Raw genomic sequence first — 7,108 nt, forward strand, 5'->3', positions numbered from 1 at the left:
TGATTGTTAGTCACACCTTTCACTTTAGAACCCTTAAAAAGTAAGGGCTGGAGAGATGACTAAGCAGTGTAAGGGCACCAGCTGCTTTCTAGAGGGCTGGGGTTCAATTCCCAGCATCGACATGGCAGCACAAGACTGTCTGCCACTCCAGCTTCAGGGTCTCTGAAACTCTCACACAGACATGTCCTCAGGCAAAACACCAATGCACGTAAAATAAAAATTTATAAACAAAAGAACAAGAAAAGTGGAAGCTGGAAGATTTTCCGTTTGAGGCTTGCCTGGGGTGTGCAGTAGAGCACAGCCTTACAAAAAGAAAAGAAATGAGAGCTGTAAATGGATGAGACTGAGAAGAGTTGAAAACACAGAATGAGAAGTAGCAATGCACATGACTCATGTTCTTTTATAACATTCATGACATAGACATTGATAACATAAGCACGCGGATAATTTTATTATATGTTTATTTTGAGATGAGAATGAGCATCCTTTCAATCTTTTCTTTTCGAGACAGGGCTTCTCTGTATTGTTTTGGAGGGTGTCCTGGAACTTGCTCTGTAGACCAGGCTGGCCTCGAATTCACAGAGATCCACCTGCCTCTGCCTCCTGAGTGCTGGGGTTAAAGGCATGCGCCACCAATGCCCGGCTCCTTTCAATCTTTTTAAAAACTATCTAAAGCTTGGGAACTAAGGCATCTGGCAAGTGGTCAACAGGAAGAATGGCACCTGCCCCAGAAAGAGAAAGAAGTCAGAGGTCTGGCCTTGACTGGACTTGGTAGGGAGTATTTGTTGTATTGTTTGCTTTTTACTTGATCTCTAAACTCCTCCCTAACCAGCTGATATTGTTCCTCTTTTACAGGAATTAGCTATTCAAGAGCTTGCAACAGAGGCTCCCCAGCCAGGTCCTGGCAGAAGTGCCTACATTTGTGAATGCCTGGCTGCTTTGCTCTACTCTGTAACAGATGGCTTGTTTCCTAGGACCGAGTCCTTTATTTTCTTTTAAGTTTTCCTTGGGTTGTAAATAGATTGGGGCCTTGGCAGCACAGTATTCACTCTCTTCTGTTCTAGAAGACATTCATCAGGGTCTAATGAGGAGATATCTTAGACTTGGAACTAAAAATCCCACATTCCAGCCTTTTCACTTAACTGGTGATGCGATTTATAAAAGTGAGCATTTTACCCTCTTAAAAACTTACTTAAAACAGGAAAAAGGAGTACTGTCTACAGAGATTTTGTAGGATATTGCTATGATAAAGTCAGGATGAAGTGTCTCAAAAATTGTGGTCTTCAACTATAAAGGATTTTGTTGTTGTCCTGTCTTGCTTTCCATACCTTTTTATTCAATAATAATTCTTAATGTCTTTCTCAATGTGTTATGCTCTTGTCTAACTCCCAGACTTCCTTAACCTTGGGATTTTTCCATTTACTATTTAAACTATGATCCTTTTTAAATAACATGTTTAAAAATTGTATTACTTTAAGTTAATGAATTTTCCTAATTAGTCCTGTATAGTAAGACTTAACTTCTCTCCTGTCTCCACCTCATTTATACATACTCTTAGGTGACATTGGTCTTGCTTATTTTGACAGAGTACAAGGATGCCAGCAATCAACTGGATTTCATCCAAGTCCCTGGCTACACTTGTTTGGTCACACTGCTTCCATCTGCCAGTACCAAACAGATGAAATGCAAGCAGCTGGTCCAGCTGAACAGAGGGGATGTTTATGCATTCGTGGAGAGTATGGAATCCATGCTGAGGAAGGCTTTAGAAAGTGAGGAAGCCAAATAAAGCAACACAAAACGTAACTTATTGAAAAATAGTGCGAAATTACACTGTTAATTTATAGTTTTCTTTCCCCTGTTGGACTCACTTAATAAATACATAATAGTTAATGACTTTCTTACAAATATAACTTTGTATTCAAATGAGACTATCAATGCTGTCCCCAAAGAATACCTGCTTGGCTATGGAGAAAACTGCTTGACTTTAAATCACCAGAGCCTATATAAAGCTAGACATGAAAGCCTATTATATGCAACATACCTGTAACCTCCAGCAATATGGGAAGTAGAGACAGGAGAATACACAGAAGTTTGTGGACCAGCCATCCTGGTATATGCAACAGAAAACAACAAAAGGTACATTATCTCAAGCAGGGTGGAAGGTAAAGAGGAGTCCTTAGAAGTTCTCTTTGACTTTGCACATTCACACGGTGGTATGTATCCACCTGAAAACACACACACACACACACACACACACACATACACACACACATGCACAAGTACACACACACACAAATACACACACATGTACACATATATACACATGATATATTCAAACATAAAACAAAAACATTGAAAAAAGGTTTCTCTCCTTACCAATGATCCTGGTATTTTAGGATGTGAAGTTGATGTGTGTTACTTCTTTCTGCGCCATTTACTCCCTAAACTTTCTAGACTTTATTCTGTCCTATTTCCTCTAATCTCTCACATTTGTTCACTATAAAACCATTGTTTCTTTTCTAAAGTTTCTTTTCTCATTTAAATAGTACTCTTTCTGAAGTCGGTGGGTACAGAACTCGTAAATAATTTCTATTTCCAGCTCCACAATCTGGCAAGGTGTCCAGAGCTGAGTAACAAATACTTTTGTGATGAGACGTTAGTATACAATGTAGACACATTGACTAATAGAAGTACAATTGTGTGAATGCATTTAACAGCACATATACCATCAGATTTGCCTTAGGTGTTTACTTCCATTCCACATTGGCAGTACTGATTCTACTGTTGAATTTACCTAAACAACATGTCTAGGGCTCTTTCTTGCTCCTCCACCTCTCTTTGTCAGCGTTTCACAATGTAACTCTGGCAAGCCTCGAACTCACAGGTAGCTGCCTGCCTTTGCCTCCTGAGTGCTGGAATTGAAAGCATGCCAACCATGACCAGCTAGAGAGCACTTCTTTCAAAACTAAAGTTTCCTCATTTTGTACACTTAAGTTCTCCCTTTCGTAGAGTAGGTTGTAAACAAATACTGAAACAGAAACCCTGGGATTTAACTAGTTTCTGGCAGGAACTAGCTCAACTCTTCTAGTTGCAGAAAAAGGCTGATTTTATTTCAGATGATAAAATTTCTAGACAAGCATCTCCTTTGCTAAGTGCCACTGCCCCTGTATATCAGATATTTACAAAAAGGAAGGGAGTCATGTGTCAACCTGAAATAGGCTTTATAGAGCATCTTCCCTTAAAAGCAAATGAGAAATGGGTGAGTACTATAAAACTAACTAGACACAGCCCTTCCAGACACATCTATGAGAAAGCAGTCAGTGTAGGGTACCTCCTGCCCCTCCTGTTTCCCTATCCCCTTCCCCCAACCCCGTTTCCCATTTCCATGCAATGCCTTTCTTTTCTTGATTAGACAGTTTCAATTTTATATAGCCTTATTTTATAAATAAGCTTATTTCCCTCTAGGGAATAAAGAAGGTAGACACATGGGCTGGAATTGATTACACGCACTGCATCTGAGGTCACTTATTTGAAGTTTCCCTGAAAGTCTGATTGCACCCAATGGTCCCTAAGGATTGTCTGGCTTTCTGGAATGTATTTATGGGAAGTTCAGCATTGTCTGAAGATTCCTTACTCCTGGGATTTCACAGATGTACTGACAAAATAAGTTATAGCTTGAGCAGAAGTGCCACTAAATAGCAATTAAAACATCACCTAAGTGGTTTGTCAGGGCATCAGAACAAACACATTCATTAAGACCTTGGGAGTTGTTTTATTTTCTGTTTCAGACCTGTGATTACTGTCCATTTGGCATTTCAAAATCCATTGCAGGAGTTCGAGTGGTATTTATGTTAGTGTCTATTTTGACAGTAAGCTGCCAGAGTGTGGAGAAAATTGAGAACAGACCTGGGTGAATTCTTCAGGATTAACAGTAGTATAAGGAGCTCATGTAAGGCCTTGTTGGTTACTTTAGATTTAGCTGTGGGCTGGTCTGAATTCACCCTAAGAGCAACCATAGCATGGTACTTAGAAGTATCACCTACATATGTGCATTCTTACATTGGTGCACAGAGGTATCACATGTCATTTGGCATAGAAACCAAATTACACTCAGCAACACTGTATTACATTCACATTTTTCTTTCCAAGCGTGTAGAGATAGTGAATCCCACACAACAAGTATTAATCATTAGTGTTATTATTTTCCTTATGTCATCCTCAGTCCTGAAAGCTCTGTAAGCAGACACATATTGTTTAATTAATTATACCACTGCTACAATTTAATTAGGTACTATTATCCCCATTTTACTGAGAAGAAGATTGATCCAGAAATCTAAGCAACTTTCCAAGTGATATTAGCTATCAAGAGTAAAGCTAAAACTAAAATCAGCTATCTGTAGCACTAAAATTCATGCTCATACAGCCTGGAAATGGCAAAGCTAGAAAGTAAAACTAGGCCTTCGAGCTGCTTACAAGCTCTCCAGTATTGGGGTTTAGAAAAAATCCAAATAAATCCTAAGGAGATGATGTATAGGAGATGATCCGGGATACACATAAAACCTCAAGAAAAAAATGAAAGAACCAATCCAAATCCTTATATAACCTCTGTGGAATTCATGCTTGCTCACAAGGAAAGAAAAGTATTGTCTCCAAAGGCAGGTCGGTCAGTTTGTCTTTCTTTCCTCTGCTAGCTCCTCCTTTACTGCTCACTCTTTTCTTCCTCAATTTTTGCCAATATGAATACCTCCCCAAACACCCCTAGTTCTAGTTCTAGGCCTTTTCTTGAGATTTACCTCTTTGCTTTCATTCTAAGACAACCAAGAAGTCAAAGTGTTCTTCACTTTCACAGCTTTTGCTTTGATCTCACAGTCAGCCTAAGGATGGAAGAGAGGGCAGCCTGACCTTACTTTTTTTTCACCAAACACTGTGTTTTTTTTCTTTTTTCTCAAGAGGCACAACAATAAAAACACAGAAAATGAATCTAACTACCATTTAGGAAAGTTCCCAGGAATCTTCTAAGAGATCCTGCTCACATTTGGAATACAGTCCTGTTAATCACAGATTTCAAGCCTTCAGCAGTTTCTGTGAGCTGTGCAGAGTGACTGGGAGAAAATCCTTTTTGCTGCAGTCATCCAGGGGAACATTGATGAACTTTTATCCCTACCATCAGAAGCAAGGCCTTTCTTGCCAAACATATTCTATGTCAGTCAGCAGAGTCAGGCTATAGCGTTAATGTATGCAGCAGGCTGGCAACCAAAACAGTGTACTGATTCTGACAATCCTGCCTTCTGTTGTTTGCAGTGTGTCCATTGGGATGAGGGTACGGGTGTTGTTGAGTAGCTCCAGATGAAAGACTTGTTGTTATTGTTATTATTCTTCAGGATAATAACACCCTTCCCGTCAAAGTACATTGTATTGTGATCTCTCGCTACCCTAGCTTTATGTCTTCTGTATTACTCTGCAACTGGGACAGATTGATGTGTACCTCTACTGTTCCCAGACAGTTACCCTCTAATCCTTTATTTGCTGCTCCAGTACATTTACTTAGAACAATAGCAGGGATCATTAGGGCCCATATAATTGAGTCCAATCTATCCATCACTAAACTACAGCCTAGTACATTGAGAGTTCAAATATGAAATAAAATACACACAAGAAAATCCTACTGGAAAACAAACCAAATCAACAAACACTGGTCCCTTTTAGGTCAAGGAAGGTCATAGTGTAATTTAGCTGGTTCCTTTGCTTTAGTATCTTCAGATGTGGAACAAAAAGTGTGGTCTTCATTTGTGAGTATTTTTTTGGCATTACTTGTTTATTTCTTGGCTTGTGAATGCCCTTTGTTGATGTAGCAAACAAATTTCAACTCTGCTATGCAAATGACAGAAGGAATCTGCTCAGCAATTAACTTTGAGTTCAATTTCATACAAGCAACACGCTATATGTGAAAAAATTACTAACTGAACTACAGGTATTAAATACTGAAAAATTAACAGAGTATTATAATTTATTTTATTTAACAATCTAGGAAGTTTGCAGCCATCTGCTGTTCCAGTGCAATTTCAGGTGCCATTGGGAATTCAGGAATCTCGGTGGAGCTGTTAGTGTAGCGAACCTTGTAGGTGAAATGCACACTTTCGATAGCACATGCGAAGGGATCTCTCTAAAATTGACCTCATTGGTTTCATTCTCAGCAAACTGCCCTGGTCCATTCAACATGGCCTTTATTGTTCCTGATGTTAACGCATGTTCTCTTTTTACAATAAATTCATGGACATCAGAAGATATTAACTTGACATACATAGCGTCAGGGCCTTCACAGCCCCCATAGGATTTCTCCTCTCTATCCATTATGTTCTTACAAAATCCTACTTGATCCCACAGGAACGTTAGTAGTTTCTGGGCAGTCCCGCAGCCACCGCAGCCGTTTCCCCACGCACCGCCACAGCGGTTTTTACGAGACAGGGTTTCTCTGTTTTGGAGGCTGTCGGTCCAGCCTGGCCTCGAACTCACAGAGATCCGCCTGCCTCTGCCTCCCGAGTGCTGGGATTAAAGGCGTGCGCCACCAACGCCCGGCTCATTTGTGAGTATTTAATAGCCAATACGGCACATTTACATTCATAGAGATGCAGACAAGTTAGTTCCTTGTCTGATATGGACAGAGGCAGTTGGAGCAGATGAGAAGGTCCAATTGGGAATTGTGTTGAACATAGAAGTTCTAGATGGATTAAGTGGAAAGGAATTGTTTAGGTTTAGTTGAAATGATATCAGGTGCACAATGGGGAAATTGTTTGTGTGCTAGATGGGTGTTCTGACACCAATCTTGAGTTTGGGGCAGATCTGGGTTTTGGTGTAAGTTTGACAATGATATAACAGGAAGAATAGACCCTAGTGTAAATCAAGTTAGAATGTAGAGAAAGCTGTGCAGAATAAAGCTGTATAGAGAGTTTTAATGTAGTAATGAAGGGGCTTGTAAATTGGGCAAGTATGGAATAGGTATTGCAGCAAGCCTAGAGGGCTGTGGATAGGACAAGTAGGAGATGCCAGACGAGACCAGGTCATTGGATATAGGACCTAGGTTCAATTTTGAAGGCTGAAGAGAATACAG

The 7,108-nt window shown here is 39.9% G+C and overlaps 1 pseudogene; it reads right to left on the reverse strand.

The window, feature by feature from the left end:
• Nucleotides 1-5,998: 5,998 nt before the first annotated feature.
• Nucleotides 5,999-6,444, reverse strand: LOC121144114 (annotated as a pseudogene).
• Between the last annotated feature and the right edge of the window lie 664 nt (nt 6,445-7,108).

The sequence above is a fragment of the Mesocricetus auratus genome, unplaced genomic scaffold, assembly GCF_017639785.1.
Source record: "Mesocricetus auratus isolate SY011 unplaced genomic scaffold, BCM_Maur_2.0 Super-Scaffold_100014, whole genome shotgun sequence".
NCBI classification, from domain to species: Eukaryota; Metazoa; Chordata; class Mammalia; order Rodentia; family Cricetidae; genus Mesocricetus; species Mesocricetus auratus.